The following is a 23,100-nucleotide window of genomic DNA, read 5'->3' as shown; positions in this document are numbered from 1 at the left end:
ATACATTCTGTGTCTACTTGTTCACGCCTATGGTCCTGGCCTCAGCTAAGGAAATCCTCCAGCCACTCAGTATTAAAAGTCTCTGTGTGGCTTATCAAGCACGTGACCCCTCAAAATCTAAGACTGTCCTTCCCTGTTTGGTTTCCTTGAAGGACATTTTCATTATGGTTTATAGCAATAATAAATGTGGAGTATCTAGGTGGCAAATATCAGGGCATGGCTAGAGTAAAGAGCACAGGTAGAACAACAATATTGAAAAATTAAAAACAAAAAACAAAAAAAACCCAGGCACCCCCCCCCAAATAAAAAATCCCCACATAAACCATTGCAGGATGTTCCAGCATTAGGTTAGGTCAAAATACCCCAGTACTCAGTTACCCATGAATCTTAAGTGTGGGATCCTAGCACAGACAGAGAGGAAAGTGACTCCTCTGGAAGAAATATAAAGATATTTCTGAAAATATACTTCAGTCTATGAAACAAATTATGATAAATACCATGAATGTCAGCTTTTGAGAATAATGAAGCTCTATGGGGATATGCTGAAATTATACTAATCATATATTTATAGTCATGTTTTGTAAATGGATTAATTGTGTCATATACTCGACATTTAATATATTTTGCTGTTACCTGTGCAGGTGTTATATACTGAGGAGATAAAAAGCCACATCTGTATTCTGGACATAAATCAAATGCATCTTTACTAAGCACCTCACAGGCCTTCAGTGCCACTCCGTCCTCATTAAACTCAATGGGAGTCATTTATAAAAAACACTACATGCTGCTATGAAAATATACCCTCAGGGGCTTATGCTCCTCTAAAGTCCTGGTAAGAGTGATTCATAAATACTCACTTTAGTGTTAATGGGGTAGGTTACACACACAAATCTTTACATGTCCATATGAGATTACTATATTGTACAGTTGTGACCATAGGCCAGGGGTTCTCACAACAAATTTTTTGGTGGGCTCTTCCTGGTTGCCACTATGACAATTTTTCCTATATAAGAACATAACATAAGAACATAAGAAAGGCCGTACCGGGTCAGACCAGAGGTCCATCTAGCCCAGTATCTGTCTACCGACAGTGGCCAATGCCAGGTGCCCCAGAGGGAGTGAACCTAACAGGCAATGATCAAGTGATCTCTCTCCTGGCATCCATCTCCATCAGAGGCTAGGGACACCATTCTTACCCATCCTGGCTAATAGCCATTTATGGACTTAGCCACCATGAATTTATCCAGTCCCCTTTTAAACATTGTTATAGTCCTAGCCTTCACAACCTCCTCAGGTAAGGAGTTCCACAAGCTGACTGTGCGCTGCGTGAAGAAGAACTTCCTTTTATTTGTTTTAAACCTGCTGCCTATTAATTTCATTTGGTGACCCCTAGTTCTTGTATTATGGGAATAAGTAAATAACTTTTCCTTATCCACTTTCTCAACATCATTCATGATTTTATATACCTCTATCATGTCCCCCCTTAGTCTTCTCTTTTCCAAACTGAAGAGTCCTAGCCTCTTTAATCTTTCCTCATATGGGACCCTCTCTAAACCCCTAATCATTTTAGTTGCTCTTTTCTGAACCTTTTCTAGTGCTAGAATATCTTTTTTGAGGTGAGGAGACCACATCTGTACACAGTATTCGAGATGTGGGCGTACCATGGATTTATATAAAGGCAATAATATATTCTCAGTCTTATTCTCTATCCCCTTTTTAATGATTCCTAAAATAGTTAACTGTAGGAAAAACAAAATATGAACATATACACATCCAAATCATAGTAATTTATTTATGTAAGGGTTTTTTTGCAGACTGAATAATAAAAATAACGTTCAGTTGTCTCTGTTCTTTACAAGACTTCAACAGGACAGAAACACAGATAAGGTGCTTTGCATGTTATTGTGTTCTTGTTTCTTTTGCTTTTTTGGTTGCCTTTTTGTTTTAGAATTTGGTAGCTAGTAATTTTGCTTCTGTGAAAAATGATATCTGTACGTTTGTTAATATCACTTTTCACAGCAGGCTTCTCAGCCCTGGCAAGCTGGGGGATAATTAAGCCTTGGGTGGGGAGGTGGATAGGGAGGCAGTGGGGGCCTGGGGTGATGGGTCAGGGGATGGAGTTTGCCAGGCCCTGCAGTTGGGGGGCCAGAGCCTGTGGCTGGAGCCTGCTGCTACACAGCTGGAGCCTGCTGCCTGCCACCCCAGGGCTGAAGCCGGAAGCCAGAGCCCCACTGCCCCCAGGAAGGCAGGAAACTCACACCAGCTGTCTGCTCCTTTGGCATTTGTGGCTACAGATGGGGGCAGGGCCCAATCCATCTTGGTGGTCCCAGGAGAGGGGTGGCTGTTTTCCCCCCAGATCCCCAATCACTGCCCAGAAGGCTGTGGCCGCAAGAAAAGCCCCTGGTGGCTGCATGCGGCCACAGTGGCCGCATTTGAGAAACACTGCCCTAGGCATTCCTGTATTCATACCTGCACACTACTGCAATACTGTGTGCACAAAATATGCCTCGAGAGGTATTATGTGAGAGTTAATAACATGCTGGTTATTAATATCATTGTAAAATGCATGTGCTAACCTTATATGTGAAATTCCAAATTCCCTCTATATTGTATTATTAGACCATGCTGATGTAAGCAGGGTCTGAATGAACTCTCCCTTGACACCTAGTTCGGAAGAGGGAGAGACTTTCAGGAGTAAACTGTATTTACATGAACACACCTACTCTGTGTAGGTATCTAGTAGCAGAGCCGTAACAAGGAATTTTTGTGCCCAAGGCAAGGGCTGTCTCCAGGCTCTCCGGCAGCAGGTCCCTGAGTCCCTCTTGGAATGAAGGACCCGCCAAATTGCTGCTGAAGAATGAAGTGGCGGTGGCAATTTGACTGCAGATCCTTCCCTCCAAGAGGGACTCAGGGACCCGTCACCAAAGAAGCGGTGGTGGTAGAGCTGCTTCTGAAGCACCACCGATCGTGGTAGAGCTGCGCCCCTCCACTTTGCATGCCCGAGGCAAGTGCCTCATTCGCCTCGTCCTTGTTACGGCACTATCTAGCAGACAAGAGTTGTGTAGCTCCAAGTGATCAGATGTGGCGGATATTGGGATTACAAATAACCCACTTCCTTCCCAGACAAACCAAGGGACGCACCCCACCCATGTACTCATTCGCTACACCGATACTGACTTGGACTCCTTATACATTCCATGGGTGGCATACCCGAGCCCATTTATCCACTGACACTTTAAAAACTCTTGCACTCCAATCTGGGTTTATGCCGGTTATGCAATATGTATGTATCCCTTCACCCTTGCAACTGATACCTGTAATCCCTCATGACTCAAGCCTGATCCCAGATGTACAGTACCTTCCCTCTTAACTTGTGTCTATTTAATTTTAAACATTAATTAAATGCAGGGGTAGTGAAATGTTATTTTCATTGTATGACTAAAGGAGAGCAGAACTGTGCTGAGCTTGTCCTGACTGAAGGGTCACCCTCAGCTGAAAGGAATTTGTTAAGCCAGGGGCTCCAATGACAGACCTCTGTGAAAGTAAGAGGGGTGGGGACAGGTGTCTCAGCCAGGAGATGTGGACTCTCCTTAAGTGTCCCCGATCTGGTTTAACCCGTTCCTCCCCACTGTTCAAAGATAGAACTAAAAGAGGCTTCATTAGGAGCCTTTTTGTTATGTTAAAGTGGTCAAATGAGAGCTGAAATCACTTGTGGTGGGGCAGTGTTTCTGCCCAGCCTGAAAAGAGGTGAAAAATCACTAAGAGACTGATGTGCAGAGGTCACAGCAGAGAGGCAAGTGGCAGCTGAAGGTGACTGACGGTTGGCCAGCGAATGAGCACCTGGCAAGGCAACGAGCGGCTCGTGGGGCAGCCAGGAGGAAAGGAACTGTGGCTGATAGGATGGCCAGTCAGAGCAAGTGCTAAGATGGCAAAGCAAGCAAAGTGCCTTCTTCCCTGGGTGGGAGGTGAATTCACACAGATGCACCTCTAAACCCTGGGTCATCACTGATCAAGGACAACCACTGTAAGGAAATTTCAGTTCACCATGTTGGTTTCCTTGAGTTGTACTTCACCCTCCATATTGTATTCCCTCTTCTTGTTCCCCCTTTATTGGTACCTTTTGTACATTTGGGCAGGAAAGGATGAAGTGACCTAGAGAATCCTGCCTGGCAACTAAAGGTGATAGAAGATTACAGCGCCTTGTGACAGCTGCTGTCCATCATAGAGGCAGCCCAGTGCCAAGATCTATACCTTGCTGAGACGACGTGGCAAGTTGAGAAGGAAGAAGATAGCTTACCTGATCCTGTCCTGAGTATCCTGGTGTTCATGTTCGTGGTTCCTGTCCTTTGATGTCCTGTGGTCCTGGTGGTGTCCTTAGTTCCAGTGTGTCCAGGGTCCTGTGTAAACAACAAGAAGAATGGTGATGTGTTAACGCCTTTAATTTGTCTTACCCACTCCTGGTGGTGTATGGTTTTGGGTTCTTGGCTTAAAGCTGTTTGTATTGTTAACATCCAAGTGGTTTTCCTGTTTCCTCATTGGGTATAGTAGTTGTTGGTCCTTTAATAAACTGTTTTTATTTTGTACCTGATCCTGCCTCTTCGGTTCTTGGGAATAAATCATTAACCGAGGATAGATGCGGCAGGGGGACGGGCTTGCAGTGTGGGAGTTTGGGCTTAATTAGGTTTCCAGTTCCCTTAGTAGTTACCACCACTGTGAGTGGGGTATGGTGAGGGAGTAGAGAGGGGCACAGAAAAGGAACTGTTGGTTGTAGAACTCAGGAACATGAGGCAGAAGACACTGCCCCACGCACTCTGGGGTGGGTGTCCTACTCATAGTATCCTTTCAGCCCCAACCAGGATTCATAATCATAAAACTAAGGTCACTCTGCAAGGAGCATCCAAGATGGGCAAAACCATGGTGAGACTTGTGGGCTGCTAATAAGCTTTCCGGGTCAGAGCTCTGAACCAAAGCTGCACAGCCAGGAGCAGGGGCAGCTCCAGGCACCAGCACGCCAAGCGCGTGCCTAGGGCGGCAAGCCACGGGGGGTGCTCTGCCGGTCGCCGCGAGGGCGGCAGGCAGGTTGCCTTCAGCGGCATGCCTGCGGAGGGTCCGCTGGTCCCGCGGCTTTGGCGGACCTCCCGTAGGCATGCCGCCCAATCTGCGGGACCGGAGACCTCCTGCAGGCAAGCCGCCAAAGGCAGCTTGCCTGCTGTGCTTGGGGCAGCAAAATACCTAGAGCCACCCCTGGCCAGAAGACACCCAGGGTTACAAGGCAGATGTTGACTGAACCCCTTACTGGCCTGAGTGACCTCAAACTGTGACAGTATTGCTATCCTGAGAACACACACTTCAGTACAGATGGACAAATTCTGATAATATTACAAGTGGGCAGATGATATGTCTGGCATGGGGCAGAAGATAATGGGAAAAACCCACAAGGGTCTTGATTTGACTATATGCTTCAGACTAGAATATCTTGTGAAACTATAATCATTAAGAGAAGATTTTGAGCTGAAATGTTTAAAAGTGTGTTTTGGAACTATTCTGTGTACGTTGCTGATCTTGGAACAGATCAATTTCAGAATTACACTGCACTTTTAAAGCTGCCATCTGATAATTAAAACAATACACTTCTAAACATTCATTTTGGATGATGCTGTCAGCACAGTTGATGGATAGGATTTATTTAGTGAATAAAGATAGGAAGTTTTCCTAATAATTAACATGCACTGATTTGAATGTCCAAACAGTTTTCTTTACTAACATGATTAAATGTACCTAACCCTCCCCCGCCCCCCCCCCTTAAAATCAAAGGTTGGTGCCCGGTTTACTGAATCACATCCAGATTTCTGACTGTTTGATACTGTAAACGCCATGCTGATGTTCCATGGAAGGTTTACTGTTTGGTTCATTTAAACTCAGCCAATGCTCTTTCTAACAGCCTGTGAAGAAAAGAAACCATTCATGCCCTAGTTAAAAGGCATCAAGGAACATGCCAGATTTTTAATCAGAAAATTCTTTTAAAATTGCATGCTGAATTACAAAAAGAAAATATAGTCTTTAGGAGCGTTTAAAGTAAATACAATCTATACTCTCTCCAAGGGGATTTTCTTATCCAAACAACACTAGTACACTTCAGTTGTATAAACTTATGTTTGATTAGAATATTTTCATAATAATAGAAGCACATAATCTCACTGAAAAGGCAAACAAAACACACTGGTACATGCTTTTACAATATAAAACTGATATTTAAGGTAAAGTATATGTAGACCACAGAGCCTTGTATCCTCTCACACAATACTTCCAAGAAATACAATAGTGAACATCTGGTGACATTGCCTCATTAGGGTCTCAGATAAACAATTTCCAGTGATCCCAAAATGGGGGAAATGTAACAGTGCGTTGGAGAAGTTGAACAACTGCCTTTTATTTTATATAGATTCTTATACTGCCCTCATCACCATAGTATGTAAGCAGCTTCCCATAGTGCATTAGTGATGTGGACTGACATCTGTCACATGTGGTTTATTTTTTCCTCTCATCCTTTTCCCAGAGGGAGAATTGTGTGTTCTCGGTATGGTTTGTTGGGGTTTTTTTTGTTTTGATTTTTTTAAAATACGTATGTTGCTCTGTTTCCCCATTAGAGGAGGTAGTTGAAAATTGCGCGCCTTGCACTTACAGAGCAGAAGGTGGTGAGGTTTGTGGTAGTCCTTCATTCCTGTGAAATTTCATTCCACAGTCTTAAACTGGCCCCTGAGAAAGCTCGGTCTCAGACAAGATTTATTCTTATTGTAGAGAGCTCCACTGGGCCAGTGGAATGTAGCTGTCATACCAGGCAGTCACACAGAGTAATCCGGATAGCTTCGTAAACTAGACTTAATAAACAAAATACAGTATATTTAAATACCACCAAATGCAAGGATATCCATCTAGGATCAAGGAAAGCAGGCTTGAACTAGAGAATAGGGAGCTTATCCTGGAAAGCAGTGACTCTGAAAAGGATTTAGGGGTCACAGTGGACAAGCAATAGAACATGATGATGAGTTCCCAGTGCTATGTCATGGCAAAAAAGGCTAATGAGATCCTTGGATGTATAAACAGGAGTAGCAGCAATCGGGAGGTGATTTTACCCTTGTATATGGGATTGGTGAGATTGTTACTGGAATATTGCACAGAGTTCTGGGGCACACATTCTAAAGAGGGTGTTTCTAAATTAGAGAGTATGCAGAAAAGAGCTACAAAAACTCTGAGGGAATGGAGAAAATCCTGAGAGACTTCAAGAGATCAGTTTGTTGAGTATACCAAAAAGAAAATTGAGAGGTGACTTGGTTATAATGTACAAGTACTTTTTCAGGGATATAACTCTGGGTACTAATGGGCTCTTTAATCTAGTGGAGAAAGGCATAACAGGAACCAGTGGCTGGAAGCTGAGGCCAGACAATTCAAATAAGAAATAAGGCACACATTTTTAATCATGCAGGTCAGGTGATTAACCATAGGAATGAACTACTAAGAGAAAGTGGTGGATTCTCAAATCAAGACTGGATGTCTTTCTGGAAGATATGCTTTAGCCAAACACAAGTTATTGGGCTCAGTACAGTACAGGGATAACTGAGTGAAATTTAATAGCCTGTCATATACAGGTGGTCAGACTACATGATCTAATAGTCCCTTCTGGCCTTAAACTCTATGAATCATCTACCAGCATGGAACAGAGATGGTAGAAAGCATTAATTGCAGATGCTGCTATGTGAGAGATCATTGCCACCCAGGAATCCAGGAGCACTCCTAAACAATAGACTGAACTGACCAACTAAGGGTGTGTACCTTTCAAGCAAAGGAGACCGCACCATGGCTGCAGTCTTTAAAGTGTTTCCATCTGTCCCAACAGCATAACCACTGCTGCCTTACTTGGGTTCAGTGTCAATCATCTGTTCTTCATATAATAATCTATGGTGAATCAATCTAAGTAGCCAAGCAAAGTATTTAGACTGACATTTAAGAGGATAGTTATTCCTAGTAAAATAATACATGGCACATCTTTAGCACTTTACAAGTAACTAAGCTGCACAACACTCTTGTAACATAGGTAAGGGATATATGATAGCGACTTCACCCACAACCAAAATAAAGCCACCTCTGTGGTGGACTGTATCAGCTGTTCAGCCATGCATAACAGCATTACACTGCAGTTTAGTGAATGAAATGAAGAATATGATCATAGCCACTTGATATTGTAGGAGGAATTTAGGTAGGCAGAATGTAATAATTACCTGAGCTGGAATTAATAGGATACAGGGGTTAACACCCAATACTCTTATAAGTAGTATTTTGAAGACTGCTTGGGTTCAAGACCTGAGTTTTATATCTCATCATCCAGACAGCAGCTCTAGCAGCACAGTGTCCCACTCAAATGGTGCAGGGTACAGTTTCAGTACTGACTCAGAGAGAAGAACACCAGCTTTGGAATCACTGTCACTTCCTCATGCGGTACCTGTGTTCTCTGTGAAGTTCTCCAATGCAAGCCTGATCTTGCTTAGCTTGTGGATGTTTACTGGGGTTACAGCACATGGCATTAGAGTTGCAACTAGAACACTTTCCTTTAGATTTGCATTCATTTCTCCTATTGAACACGATGGGCCTGATTCTGTCACTCATTCCTCATGCTATGCAGTCCCTTATGTGCAATCCCACTGAAATCCATGCAATTATTTGCCAAGAAAGGTACTACCAAATATAAGTAAGGGTGGTGGAACCTTCGCCCTCTCTCCCCCTCATGATAAGAATGACTGTAGTTAAGTTTGTTTGCACTGTTGTTATAGCCTTGTTGGTCCCAGGATACAAGAGAGAGAAGGTGGGTGAGGTAATTTCTTCTATTGGACCAATTTCTGTTGGTGACAGAGACAAGCTTTTGCGCTAACACAAAACTGTTAAGAGAACCCATTATTCTTACAAGAGCGCTGTATAAGCTCAAAAGCTTGTCTGTCACCAACAGAAGTTGGCCTAATAAAAAAATGTTACTTCACACACCTTGACTCGGTGATTACATTTGCCCGGCAGGAAATAACTGCAAAAGCAGGGTGAGAAAAGTTGAGCTGTTCGCAATGCTAACAATTTGGATTCCCAAATTGGACTTCTGAGGATTAGGCAGAACTCAGTTACATTTTTAAACAGTTACTGTAAGTGTAAATGTTATTTCATCTCCCTCCTTGTACTCTATCCTCCTGGCCGGCCATCAGGCAACCACACCCACGCTTTTACTTTGTTACAGCTGCAAGTATGGGATCAAGAAAGTCTATACTCTGTGTAATACAAAACCCATTATTCAAATAATACAATTTTCAAATAAATTGCCATTCCTATGCATTCCCATGTAGTGGAGGAGGAGCTGCTGCTGAGCCTGACAAGCTGAATGCAAGTCCTCTATTTACATTAGAGAAGAAATTGCACCAGATTTGTGCACTGTGATCCTCCCCTATCTTTATTAGACACACATTTGGGGAGTTGCTACAGTTCTTTGACACTAACCAGAAATAAGAGTTATCTGGATTACATTTCATTGTACAAATGAAAAAAAAACAAATCAAAGTGCTTGTACAGTACTCAAAGGGCCAGGCAAACAAATTAACACCAGGCCAGAGAGAACAGAGAATGTAAGATTTCCTTATTTTCATAAGCATGTACTGTGACAGATATGGCAATTTCCTGCAATATCTTTGGAAGATCTTGTCATATTAAGTTTGCATATCATTGTGGGCCATGTAATTCTATGAAGAAAGGTGACCATAGTTCTTCTGGAACTAAGAATTGTAGGGGGTGATTAGGCAAATTCACTCAGATTGTAACACCTCCCAAGAGGCTCACATATATTGGCTCAAACTGGATTCTCCAGAGGCCAAAAGCCAAAGATAGGACTTTTGGACAAATAGCCTTAGTTTAAATGGACTCAGCCTTCCTTCTGATTCAGCAAATGGACCAGAACCCTCTGTCCAAGGAGGACACCAATCCTTCCTGAGAAGAGATTGAAGGACTATGGCCTATGGAGGCTCCATAAGTCTGATGGGTGACCTCTGGTAAGCTTTTAGCATGTATATAGGAACTTTTATTGTTTTAAATGTTTTCTCTGGAAGGCTTTCACCTTAAGAATAAATGTGCTTGCTTAGAAAGGGCAGTGTGGTAAATAGTATCTATTGGTAATTATATTGTTCACAGCCTTCGAAGAGGAAGCAAAGCACAGACGCTGGCCTCTTTTGGCAGTCTGGCTTGCTGGCAGTATCACATTATAGGCAAGGAACTGTGCAGCCTGAAAAATCCCTGACACACACACCTCTGCCCAAGAGAGGTGACAGCTGAAGACCTGGGACCTAGAGCAGGTGCCGTGGAGGTACCATGGACTGGGAATACAGGTACAGTTGCTCTGAAGTGTGACAATACAACGCATGCATCTATTGTGTTTCTTTTGTGATTCACTGGGTGAAATCCTGGCCACATTCAAATCAATGTCAGTGCTCCCATTTACTTTAAAGGAGCCAGGATTTCACCTACTGTATTTAGTACCTCACAAGATGAAGCTCTGAGTGCCTCCTTAGAGTTAATGAACATCCTCACCTTCAATGAGGCATTTCATAATATGCAGGATTGAGCTCTTAAAGACACATGGGTCTGATTTTGAACTCACCAATCCTATGTCCATTGACGTCAATGGGAAAACTCCCATTGACTGAAATGATGCAGGATCAAGCTGTATACTGGTTTAAAACAAGGGACTCTGTTAAGTGACTGAAATTAGGTTGGTTTAAAGCTGGTATAAATGAGCCTTGAATCCTGGCTCATGGCCTTAGTTCTGGTGTCACTGATTATAAACATGTAGTATTCCCTTTACATACAAAGAAAAGGTCAAAACATTTTCATTCACAAGAATATTCTTTCCACTAATTTCTAACCCACTTATCAGTATCTAAAAGCTTATCTGCAGTCTATGAAAGTTCTTACTCGAACAGGCCAGAACCTGAGCACCTTCCCCCAAAACAAGTCTTAGAGCCAAGTTCTCTGCTAGTGTAATTCCACTGAAGTCAACAGAATTGTGCCAACAGAGAACTTGGACCTTTATATTTATGCTTTGTCTGTATTTGAGCAAGATATGGGATATGCATGGGAATGACAAACTTGTATTTTATTATTATTCGAACCGGGACTAAAAGGTTCATTTTATCTTTAAATAAAACAAACACAGAAATATCTGGTTATTAAGCACAATATTGTTTCATGCCTGTTGTGATCTTCACAAATATACATAAAGATTAGTTAGTTTTTATGTGATAAATTAAAGATACTGGCTGAGTTTTACCTGACATCAGATCCAGTAAAACACTGTCCTGAAATTATCAGAGCCACTTTTTTTTAATCGTATAAAGAATTTTTAAAAGATTTTCTATAGTTACATTAGTACATTATTTTAAAATAATTTCTTTTCCCCTCCTGCCTTTAAGGCATTTTGATGGTTTTCAACTACCCAGCTGCTCTTCTAATTATAGATCTGAATCTTGACTAAAAGCCAAGTCTAAACACAAGTAAGCATTATCTCTATATTTATAAATTAGATGGGTTTCTGTTTGTACACAATTCTGTGATGATGGATATAAAACCCACCTGAATGGAAGAGATCCCAATTTAAATTCAATTAACTTCTTTATCATGTACAAAGGATAAATTAGTTGTGCAAACGGAAGCTTCAAATGTTTTCTAAAGATGCCACCTTCTTCTCATTTTATGGCTATATGGCCTCTAACTTATGGTAGATTTTTAAAATGGTATTATGTATCCAGTCATTTTATACCACCTTAACCTCACACTAATGTGAAAAAGAAATGCTTTAAATATATTAGTATTGGCAATTTCTGGAAGTACTCAGAGTTGCCGAGTCCTAACTATAATATCAAAGAGACCCTGACACAATATGGTGACTTACATTGGGCCTACTTGAGTGAGCTAGGTGAGTAGGATTTGGCCCATTGTATTACCAAAATTGGTGAAAAAAAGTTTGCTTTCCTGGCTGAAATAGAAACACTTTTTTTCCTAACCAGTCGTGTTTCTGGGGCTCTCTACATCAGTATTAAGGTTCTTTTAGAAATGTTTGACTGTTTAGAAAAAAATTAAATAAAAAAGTAGAGTAAACCAAAACCCAGAATACTGCAGAACTTTTATTAGAAATTAAGATTGGAGACATAGGAACATAAGAACAGCGTACTGGGTCACACCAATAGTCCATCTGGCCCAATATCCTGTCTTCTAACAGTGACCAATGCCAGATGATTTAGAGGTAATGAACAGAGCAGGGCAAATATTGAGTGATCCATCCCCCATCATCCAGTCTCAGCTTCTGGCAATCAGAGGCTTAGGGACATCCAGAACAGAGGTTGCCTCCCTGACCATCTTGGCTAATAACCCCTGATGGACCTATCCTCCATGAATTTAGCCAATTCTTTTTTTAATCCAATTATACTTTTGGCCTTCACAACATCCCATGGCATTGAATTCCACAGGTTGACTGTGCATTGTGTGAAGAAATACTTCCTTTTATTTTAAATCTGCTGCCTCTTGATTTCAACTAGTTGACCCCTAGGTCTTGTGGTATGTGAAGGGATAAATAACACTTCCTCATTCACTTTCTCCACACCATTCATTATTTTATATGCTGCCATCATATCCCCTCTTAGTCATCTCTTTTCTAAACTGAAAAGTCCAGTCTTCTAAATTTCTTCTCATATGGAAGCTGTTCCATACCCCTCATAATTTTTGTTGCCCTTCTTGGTACTTTTTCCAAGTTTAATCTACCTTTTTTGAGATGGGGTTTGAGGCTTGCAGGGAGTATTCAAGGGGTGAGCATAGCATGCATTTATATAGTAGCATTATGATATTTTGTGTCTTATTTTCTATCCTTTTCCGAATGGTTTCTAACAGTTAGCTTTTTTGACCGGCATTACACACTGAGCAGATGTTTTCAGAGAACTATTCACGATGACCCCCCCAAGATCTCTTTCTTGAATGGCAACAGCTAATTTAGACCCCATCATTTTGTATATACTGTTATGATTATTTTTCCAAATGTACATTACTTTACACTTAACACGGAATTTCATCTGGTATTTTCTTGCCCAGTCACCCATTTTTGTGAGATCCGGTTGTAACTCTTTGTTGACAGCTTTGGACTTAACTAACTTGAGTAATTTTGTACCGTCTGCAAACTTTGACACTTCACTGCTTACCCTTTTTTCCAGATCATTTATTAATATGTTGAATAGCACGGGTCCCCATAAAGAACCTTGGGGGACCCTACTATGTGCATCTCACCATTCTGAAAACTGACTATTTTTTCCTACCCTTTGTTTCCTATCTTTTAACAAGTTACTGATCCAGCAGAGGACCTTCCCTCTTATCCCAGGACTCCTTACTTCACTTTACAGCCTTTGGAGGGGGACCCTGTCAAAGGGTTTCTGACACCCTCAAAGAATTCTAATAGATCGGTGAGACATGATTTCCCTTTACAAAAGCCATGTTGACTTTTCCACAATATATTGTGTTTATCTGTGCATCTGAGAATTCTGTTTTTTACTATAGTTTAAACCAAGTTGTTTTACACTGAAGTTAGGCTTACTGGCCTGTAATTGCCACATTGATCTCTAGGGCTTTTTTTTTTTTTTTTTAAATTGGTGTTACATTATCTATCCTCCATTCATCTGGCACAGAGGCTGATTTAAGTGATAGGTTACATGCCACATTTAGCAGTTCTGCAACTGCATATGAATTCCTTCAGAACTCTTCAGTGCATACTGTCTGGTCCTGGTGATATTACTGTTTATCAGTTTGTTCCAGTACCTCCTCTAATGACACCTCAATCTGGGACATCTCCTCAGATCTGTCACCTAAAAAGAATGGCTCAGGTGTGGGCATCTCTCATCCTCTGCAGTGAAGACTAATTTAAAGAATCGACTAGGATCTCCACAACGGCCTTGACTTTGAGTGCTTCTTTAGCACCTCAATCATCCAGTGGCCCCGCTGATTGTTTGGAAGGATTCCTGCTTCTGGTGTACTTAATAAAAAAAATTGTGTTAGTTTTTGTGTCTTGTTAGTTGCTCTTCAACTTTGATCAATGTTAGTAAAACTGCGCTTTGACCAATGTTATACACGTTCTGATTAGCCCTTTCTAAGGCTATGTCTATTCTACAGCAGCACAGCTAAGATGCTGCAGTAGCACTGTAGTGTAGATGCTTCCTAAATCAACATTCAGTTTCTCTCTTGATGTAGTGTAATCCACCTTTGAGGTGACTCTTTCGACCAACCTAGCTGCATCTACACTGGGAGTTAGGTTGACCTACTTACCGTGCTCTGGGTGCAAAATTTTTCAGAGCCCTGAGTGACATAGCTCGATCAACCTAAGTAACAGGTGTAGACTAGGCCTTATAGTAGTTTCCTCTGGGCCTGATCCAACTGAACTGAAGTCAGTGGAAAGACTGCATTGGTTTCTAAGGGAGTTAAATCAGGACCTTAGTCAATAGTCAGGAGGTAGAATTCTGTGCTCTTTCAGCCCTAAGTGTAATATAGTTATCATAAATGAAAATGGAGGGATTTCCCAGTACCAACATTCAGCAGTATTTCAGTGCCTTAAAATGATAGTGACTTAAAAAAAAAAGTAGCTTAATGCTACTATGTCCTTCTAGAAATTGCCCAAAATGTTTGGAAGACTTTAACATGACAGACTATAATTTAGTTATCTATAGTTTGTTTTCTCCTTTATGCATGGAAACATTTTTCTCTACATGTCAAAGTCATTACTAAGGACAAAGGAAGCAGTTATTTGGCTAACCTGGCATTCTCCTCCTAATTTTAATGTCTATGACCCCTTTGCATGGAATGCTCTCCATAAACTTGTCTGAACAGCTAATTCCCTCTCAACATTCATCTCTCTCATTTCTACTGTGTCGATAATGAGAAATGAGCTAGAAAATAGAAAAACTGATTAAACAGAGCCATCACTTGCCTTTGGCTTGATCCAAAACCTACTGCAGTAAATGACAAGTTGTCTATTGTTTCCCATGGGCTCTGGATAAGGCCTTAATGAATAACCATGTCATTATATTTACTCTTGTTCTCCTCCTCCCTGCCTTCCCTATTTCTCAGCTATGCCCTCCATTTGTTTTCCATGTTGTAAGCCCCGCAGGACAAAGCCACATCTATATTTGTTTCTGGGAAAGACCTACCATACTTTGGGTTGCTCAAATATAAAAATCGTATCAAAACACTTAAGGGACCATTTTATTTTCCTTCAGAGAAAAAAAAATGCTGGCTGACATATGTACTGCAGAAAGGGAAAAGTATTTGTTACCTTCGGTTTCTTTTCCATCATCATTTGGTCTCCCAGCCACAGATCTGAACATGCTGTCTCATCACAATAAAGGGCACACTGATAATGGTTGTTCCTAAAATACCACAGCTGTGTACTCTTGGCATTACTAAACACATTACTACACAAGATTGGGAATAATCATTGCCCAAAGAGCATCTAATAAGTTGCTAATAAGTAAGTGACAAGTGATTTGTCTTTTTTAAAGAGTGTGCAGAATATGCATCCATTTGGCTCTGTATTATTCTATTTTTGTGCATTAACTTCTACTACTTATGCCAGTTTCCTGTTTGTAACATTTCTTTTCAGGGTGGGGGAGGAAGAGATGGGGTGAGGAGAAGACAGAGGTTTCTGATTTTCCTTTCTGTGGACGACACTGCAGAGATGTAAGACGGAATTTGACACTGAGTACTGTCTGAAGCAAAGTTACTATACATCCTAATCACAAAACAACTACATGCAGTATATTCTTTCCTGAAGGCATCTGTTGTGATAAAATGAATCAAGTGTGTCTTGCAATCTATTAATCCTGTCCAAAATACAAAGAACTTTTGGTGATTTCTGTTAAGAATCTGAACTTGATATCTAAAACATGCTTTTGATTAATAGAGACGCAGGAGATTTAATTGTACTTCAGAGAAACTAAGATTATGCAGCTTTTGGATAGTTAAATATTTCTCTGCACAGAATTATCAGAGAAACAAGTAACGTAAATACTGAAGATCCTCTTTTTTATTCTGGAAAACATTTATCAGTAAATATATTAGTTAGGAATAACAAGAAAGAAAAGGGTCTATCCCTTATTTCCATTCCAATCTGTGACAGGGCCCAATTTGATACTTACTATGAAATACCCTCTCGGGTTGTGTAATAGCCCACCTCCTGTCATGCATAGGAGGCAGTGTGCACAGAGGAGCACAGGTAGGCGATGTGGCCCAGTGGATAACATACTGACTTGGCAATAAGGAGGAGATCGGAGAAGAGTTATTTCCAACTCTGCCAATGATCTACTGTATTATTTGGCTAAGTTACTGCTTTCCTTTGTGCCTGAATTTCCCCATTTATAAAAAAGGGATAGGGATACTTACCTTCCTTTAGCAGAACCAACTTATACCAGCTGAGAATCTAGCCCACGATCATCATCATCATCACCACCACCACACAAATGACCAATCATATGGATCAAACCATATAGCTCCACTTCTATTAAGGAACAGTTCTTTATGTATTTACCTCTTGTATCCCTCTGTCCTGTTTCTTTCTCTGCTCCATTTTTAAGGACTAATTTTCACCCATGTTCCATAGGGTTCCTCAAATGCAGAAACAGATACAAAACTTGCAGGAGCCCCAGGAGCATAGCAGGAGAAGGAAGATGGATTTTAACTCAGTAGGCTCAGGGTTAATTTTAATTTACATCTTTGTCAATTAAATGATTAAGTAAACTATATATGTAGTGTTCAGGATTTCAGCTGTCTAGCAGGGTGACTGGATAACATCTGGCATTGACAAGCAGGATGCCTGCATTCTTATCCCAATATGTCAATCTTACAGAAGATTTTTCTGGTTTGCCCTTCAGAGATAACCTAGCAATTCAGGACCCTAGGGCAACACCCCATGGATTTTCAGAAAACACATGGCACTTTTGTGACCTAAACCTTATGAGAAGTCAATAGTCTCAGATGTCTTCAGTGGTCACTAGGAACACCTAATGAAAAACATCACCTACACTGTCAATAACTAGAGATGCTTCTCATAAATTGGGTTTTATCCTAAATCAAGAGTCCCACTTCTGGCCCATTCAGTCCATGAATGAAAAACAATTATTACCAGACCAAACTGTAAAGAAATGCAATTGTGACACTATCAAACAGAAGGCTATACTTCCTCTAAGGCACTTTATTGGGCGTAAGAGATCTGGGTTCAATCCCCAGCCCTATCCCAGACTTGCTGAGTGACCTTGGGCATGTCATTTAATCTTCCTGTCTCAATCACCCATCTGTAAAATAGAGAAAAGAATACTTACTCCCTCCCATACTTTGTCTTTTCTATAGAGGGGATAATTTTTTGGAGGCAGAGATGATTTCTTAATATTCGTATACATAACACCTAGCACAATGGGCCCCAATCTCTGTTGAAGTTTCTCGATGCCACTAGCAATATACATGTTACAATCTGTACAGTCACATGACAACACATGTATTCTATTCAGAACACACAAGCTTGTAGGAACATAGATTACCCAGTGGACTCTATGCTCCAACCCAACATGACACATTACTAATTCATGCTTTGTTTTGGAACATTATCTGATGGTGCATTACTTGAATGCAGTATTGTCTGTGCAACATGTGCATCTCCATGAGATCAGCTAATCAGCCCTTCAGGTTTCTCAGTCCATGGAGCTATTAGTTATATAATACCATGAATGCTAATGTTAATACTTAGCATTAACATCATGCTTTTCATTTTTAAAGCACTTTATAAACATTAATCCTCACAAAAGCCTTGTGATATAGGTATGCATCATCTATTATTATAGCCATTAGTATTAATTCATTCTGTGTATTTTCTACTTACTGCTCTATACCACAAATGTGTAATAAAACTGGGCTCTTTGCCTACACTCAAAAGTCAGCTGCAATACATCAGTTTCCTCTTTACCGCAGACCAGTACTTAGTTCATTCCACACATTCTAAAGACATTACATGATGTGCATTTGTATCTGACAGTCATTCAGATTCTAAGTTTGTTCTGTCTCCCTCATATGTGCTTGGGAGGAACGTGATCCTAATGTGCTCAATATCTTATTGCTCATGCTCTCCCCACCAGGGCTCAGACTAATATATGAATGCCAATGTACCAAACCAGTACTTTTACTGGCATCTACACTAGCACTTTCTACCGTCAGCATGTTGCATCCTGTGCTCTTATCCTGCTGCAGTGATAAAGGAGACCGGATTGCATGCAGCCCATCTCTGAACCACTACAGAGTCTCCAAGCTTTTGCCCAGCAAGCCTATCAATAAGATAAGACATTGCTCCAAACAGGAGAATGGCAGCTGCATGATTTAGAGCTCTGAAGCATGAAAAAAAATTGTTTACTGCTGGTGAGCTGACCTCTGTGGTGAGTTCCCTATAGATCCAGTACTCTTAAGAACCTTGAAACAATATCATTAAGCAACATCCTCTTAGCCAGTTTACTGAGATGTGGCCTCATACAGTAGGTACACTGTCCCCAACTTACATGTAGGACAGAGCTCATTTGAGGATTTAGTAGTTGTGTTCCACCATCATCTCCACTATGTACTTTACAGTCCAAGGTATCTAGATATCTTAGGTACTTGTCTTGCTCCCATTACTGTAGTATCTGAGCACCCCACTATCTTTAATGTGTTTATCCTCACACTATCCATCTGAGGTGGGAAAGTGCTATTATCCTATTGGACACATGGGAAACTGAGGCACAAAGACCAAGGTCCAGATCCATAAAGCTCAGTATTGCATCACCTAACTTTTAGGCACCTAAAAATCAATCACAGAAACAACCATATGATGCACAAAGCCTGAGCTAGATGCCTAGACTCCCTATACAATGAACGAGGAGAACTAAGCCCCAATAATGCAATCCACAAAAGCCAGCATGCTAGGTGGGGAACTGCCTCAGTTAGCCTATGGAACATTCAATGAGAGAGAGAGAGGTGTCCTAAGCCCTGGCTCTCTCAAGGAGTTAGGCACCTATGTCTGGACTGCAGGGGGACAAAACAGCAATCCACAGCCAGGAACTCCTCTCCTGGAGTCAGAAGGCTTGGGTACTTAAGTTGTTTCTTGTGAGAATGAGTTAAGTACCAGCCTCACTCCACACAAAATGGCTGAAGGAGGAAGTGGTGCCTTGATAGCTGTTAGCCCAGTGGTTAGACCACTTGCCCTATATGTGGGAGACCCAGGGGGAGAAAGGATTTGAATGAGGGTGGGGGGTGGTGTCTCCCATAGTTCTTAGAGTGCTCTAATCACTGGGCTATGGAATAGTTTGAAATTGGGGTTCCCTCAATCTTTCCTTCTGAAGCTGTTCCTCTGTGGATAAACAGTGAAATCCAGTGAGAATAACTCTGTAGCCTGCTGGTTAGGATTTGAACCAGTGGGTGCCTTTTCTCCCCCTCAGGCAGAAAATCTCCCACAGTGCAGGTGAGTCCCCTAACCACTGAGCTAAAAGTTGGGCATCGGTGCTTTCTTCTCTGGCCAGATTTTGAATGATGCCTGCCTGGTAAGTGGCCACTGAGCATGCCTACCAGTTCAAGCCCCACCTTTGAGTTAGGCAGATGAACACCTATCTTCCCCCAAGTCACTCAAGCATAGACAGGCGATAGGTGTCCAGGTGTGCCTGTGCTGTGTATGTGCCCAGAGGCAGTGAGTTTAGGTGTCTACTTTGGGGTTAAGTGGCAACTAAGTGGGAATTTGGTGGATCACAGTGGCTCCTACAACTGAGATTTCAAAGCCTAAATACCTTTGTAGATCTGGGCCCAAAAGACTTGATCTAGGCCCCGTAGGCAGTTGATGGCAGAGCAGGAAACTGAACCAGGGTCTCCCAAGTCTGAGGCTAGTACTTAAACCACTGGGCCAGCCATCCTCTCTACACTGGCGCTTCACTTATTTCACCCTTGGGCCGAGGGGGTTCTGCCATTAAACCACTACTCAGTTATCTACATTTGTAATATTAAAAACACTCCCAGTAGAGTTAAAAGGTAAGACTATCATTGACTTCAGTGGAAGTATCGATCAGATCTTTCCATAACACAAATCCAGCTTCAGTGTGTTAGTATATGTCATCACATCCATGCTCACATCTTTCAGGGGCAACATTTGTACTGAAAAACACAACATGCTGAGACCAGTGACAGAGAGATTGTGTTAATGCAATGAGATGTCAGACTGATATCCACTTGCATACTAGCACATACTTCTCATGTGTTCATATATGTGACTGACAAATATTCTTTTAATGGATACAGTCATCACACTGCTGTGGCATACCACATCATGCCTTAAGCATTCTTTGTTGCGTAGCTGCAAAAGGCACAGCAAGTACACTACTTTGCTCTATGACAGCATATAATTGAGCCTATGAGCAGCCTAACAGATCTAAGGTGAATCATATTAATACCTGTCTGGTGAGAACACTCCTTAATTATGGTGATTGCATAATACCTGCTAGGGCAGATCACTGTATACCCTTGCGTAAATGGTGTTTGATGCTATGCTTAGTGTGATACGAAAGCCATGTGGAATACAATCCGTTGGTTGCATATCATACTTTCTCATTTAGCTCCATTCTGCACCTCCTGTGTCTGTGTGTGGTACATCACGTAGGCAAGGTTAGTACAGCACATAAAATGCATTATCTTTCATTATGTGATCACAACAATTAGAAATGAAAATGATCTCTTAGCTCATCCAGTCCACTCCTCTGCTAATGCAGGACCATTCCCTGACGTATTTTTTCCAGGGTAGATCTAGTTTTACATGTGAGTGGCACTGAGGACTTACACCACTTCTCCTGAGGGGACTATTCCCCATTTCACTGAGCCTACATTATATTTGACTGTTAGGAGACTGTCTCTCATCAGATCACTCCTGGGCAACACCCCAAATAATACATTTTGTGCTAAATTAATGATTGTTATGTCCCCTCCCCACTTAGAGCGCCTGACTATGCAAAACTAACTTTTAACCTTTTTTCAAAAATAAAAGGTGTGTATAGCTGACTCTTAACTGGCTAGTATGCTATGGCAGAATTCCCCCTCTCCCTCCAAATCAACACAATGACCTGATTCTTGAGATCATTGATCCTTTAGAATATCTATGGCTTCATGTACCAATTTGGTCCCTTACACAGCAGTGGAGTTACATGCAAAATGTATCCATAGGAAAGAGGAAAAAATTGGAGAATGAGAGATTTTTCTGTTTTTGTCCCTAACATTGTCATATTTTAATGGTATCTGAGATCTTTGCAGCATTTCACTGGCACTGAAGGGATCATTAATCATAGAATATCAGGGTTGGAAGGGACCCCCAGAGGTCATCTAGTCCAACCCTCTGCTCAAAGCAGTACCAATCCCCAGACAGATTTTTGCCCCAGATCCCTAAATGGCTGCCTCAAGGATTGAACTCACAACCAGGGCCGGCTCCAGACCCCAGCGCGCCAAGCGCGCACTTGGGGCGGCCTTTTGCCGGGAGGGCGGCAGGCGGCTCCGGTGGACCTTCCACAGTCATGCCTGCGGGAAGTCCACCGGAGCCGCGAGACCAGCGGACCTCCCGCAGGCATGGCTGGTCCCGCGGCTCGTGTGGACCTCCCGCAGGCATGGCTGCGGATGCTCCACCGGAGCCGTGGGACCAGGGGACCCTCCGCAGGCACATCTGCAAGAGGTCCCCCAGAGCCGCGGGACCGGTGACTGGCAGCGCGCCCCCTGCGGCGTGCCGCCATGCTTGGGGCGGCAGAATTCCTAGAGCCGCCCCTGCTCACAACCCCAGGTTTAGCAGGCCAATGCTCAATCCGCTGAGTTGTTCCTACCCCCAATAAGAGCAAGCCTCATGCATATTGCATTCAACAAAATTCACATCATCAGTACTTATTTATTATCTATTAAGCAACAACAGTGGACTCACAAGAAGATGATCCACTTTAAATACATGGTGTTCTGAATATCCCACCAGCAGGAGAATTTTGGGTGTTCAAATGAAGATTTTCCCTTCTCGGGCTCTTCAGAATCTGACTTACGCATTTTTAAATCCTGAGATTGATGTTGTGCACTTTTGACCTGCTGCTTGTGAACCTTGGGAGTGCTTAGCTATTCAAAATGGATGAGTAAGTAACAGCAGCATGATGCAGTTGTATAACAATGAGGTGTGGGTGATTTGTCAGTTTCAAAAGGTAAGTGCAAATAAGAACAGAAGATTAACAGCATTAATGAAGAGAGGAATGGGTCTGAAGTCACGAAGAAATGAGCTTTTATTAGTACAGATTGCTACAATGAGCTGGGCATGGGATCCAGTACAGAACTGAAAGAGGTTTCCAGACAAGTAGTTTAACTGTAAATAAATAACAGATCCCTACAAGTCTGCACATTGTAGCTAACATTCTTCCTGAGTTCTGTTTCCTCAAAAAAGGAAAGATGCCCAAGTAAAAAATGAGCCTTCTCTATCATATGCAGTATTAATTCGGATACTAGAAATCTTTAAATGAAGTCTGTTTGGCTGATGACTCATTTAGTTTAAAATCCATACGTGCTCTGGAGACTTATCAGTTAAATGACGTGAGATCATGATCAATGCATTGTAGTGCAACCAACAGTTCTCCAAAATGATTACCTGTAAACACTGCTGGTGGTAAAACTGTCAAAGTTTCCAGAGGTGTTTACCATACTGCTTATTCAGCAGCCAGTACCCTTTTTGCAGATCACCAGTTTTTGTCATTAGTACACAGTCCAGATCAGCAAAGAATTTTTCAGATACTTTTCTTTGTTTGATCCCATAGCTAATTTACGTGTAGACAGAGCATATCAGTTTACAAATAAGAGTGAGTCAGATTCTGGTTTCACACACAGTAATCTTACATCAGTGTAACCCTAAGTGATATCAATGTCATTTGAATTACTCACTGATGCTAGTGGAGTTACTACAGCAGTGTAAATCAGATGTGAGAT

General features: G+C 41.7%; 1 protein-coding gene across 3 annotated transcripts in view; it reads right to left on the bottom strand.

The window, feature by feature from the left end:
* LNX1 (ligand of numb-protein X 1) overlaps nt 1–23,100 on the bottom strand; it is a 287,249-nt gene that overhangs the window by 163,817 nt on the left and 100,332 nt on the right. For all 3 annotated transcript variants that reach the window (XM_045018143.1, XM_045018142.1, XM_045018147.1), the window contains one exon: nt 4,298–4,397. The gene's annotated coding sequence lies outside the window, so the exon portion shown is untranslated. The remainder of the gene's footprint in view (nt 1–4,297; nt 4,398–23,100) is intronic.

Source organism: Mauremys mutica, chromosome 5 (assembly GCF_020497125.1).
Source record: "Mauremys mutica isolate MM-2020 ecotype Southern chromosome 5, ASM2049712v1, whole genome shotgun sequence".
Taxonomy (NCBI): domain Eukaryota; kingdom Metazoa; phylum Chordata; order Testudines; family Geoemydidae; genus Mauremys; species Mauremys mutica.
This window is presented reverse-complemented; position numbering and strand designations above follow the sequence as displayed.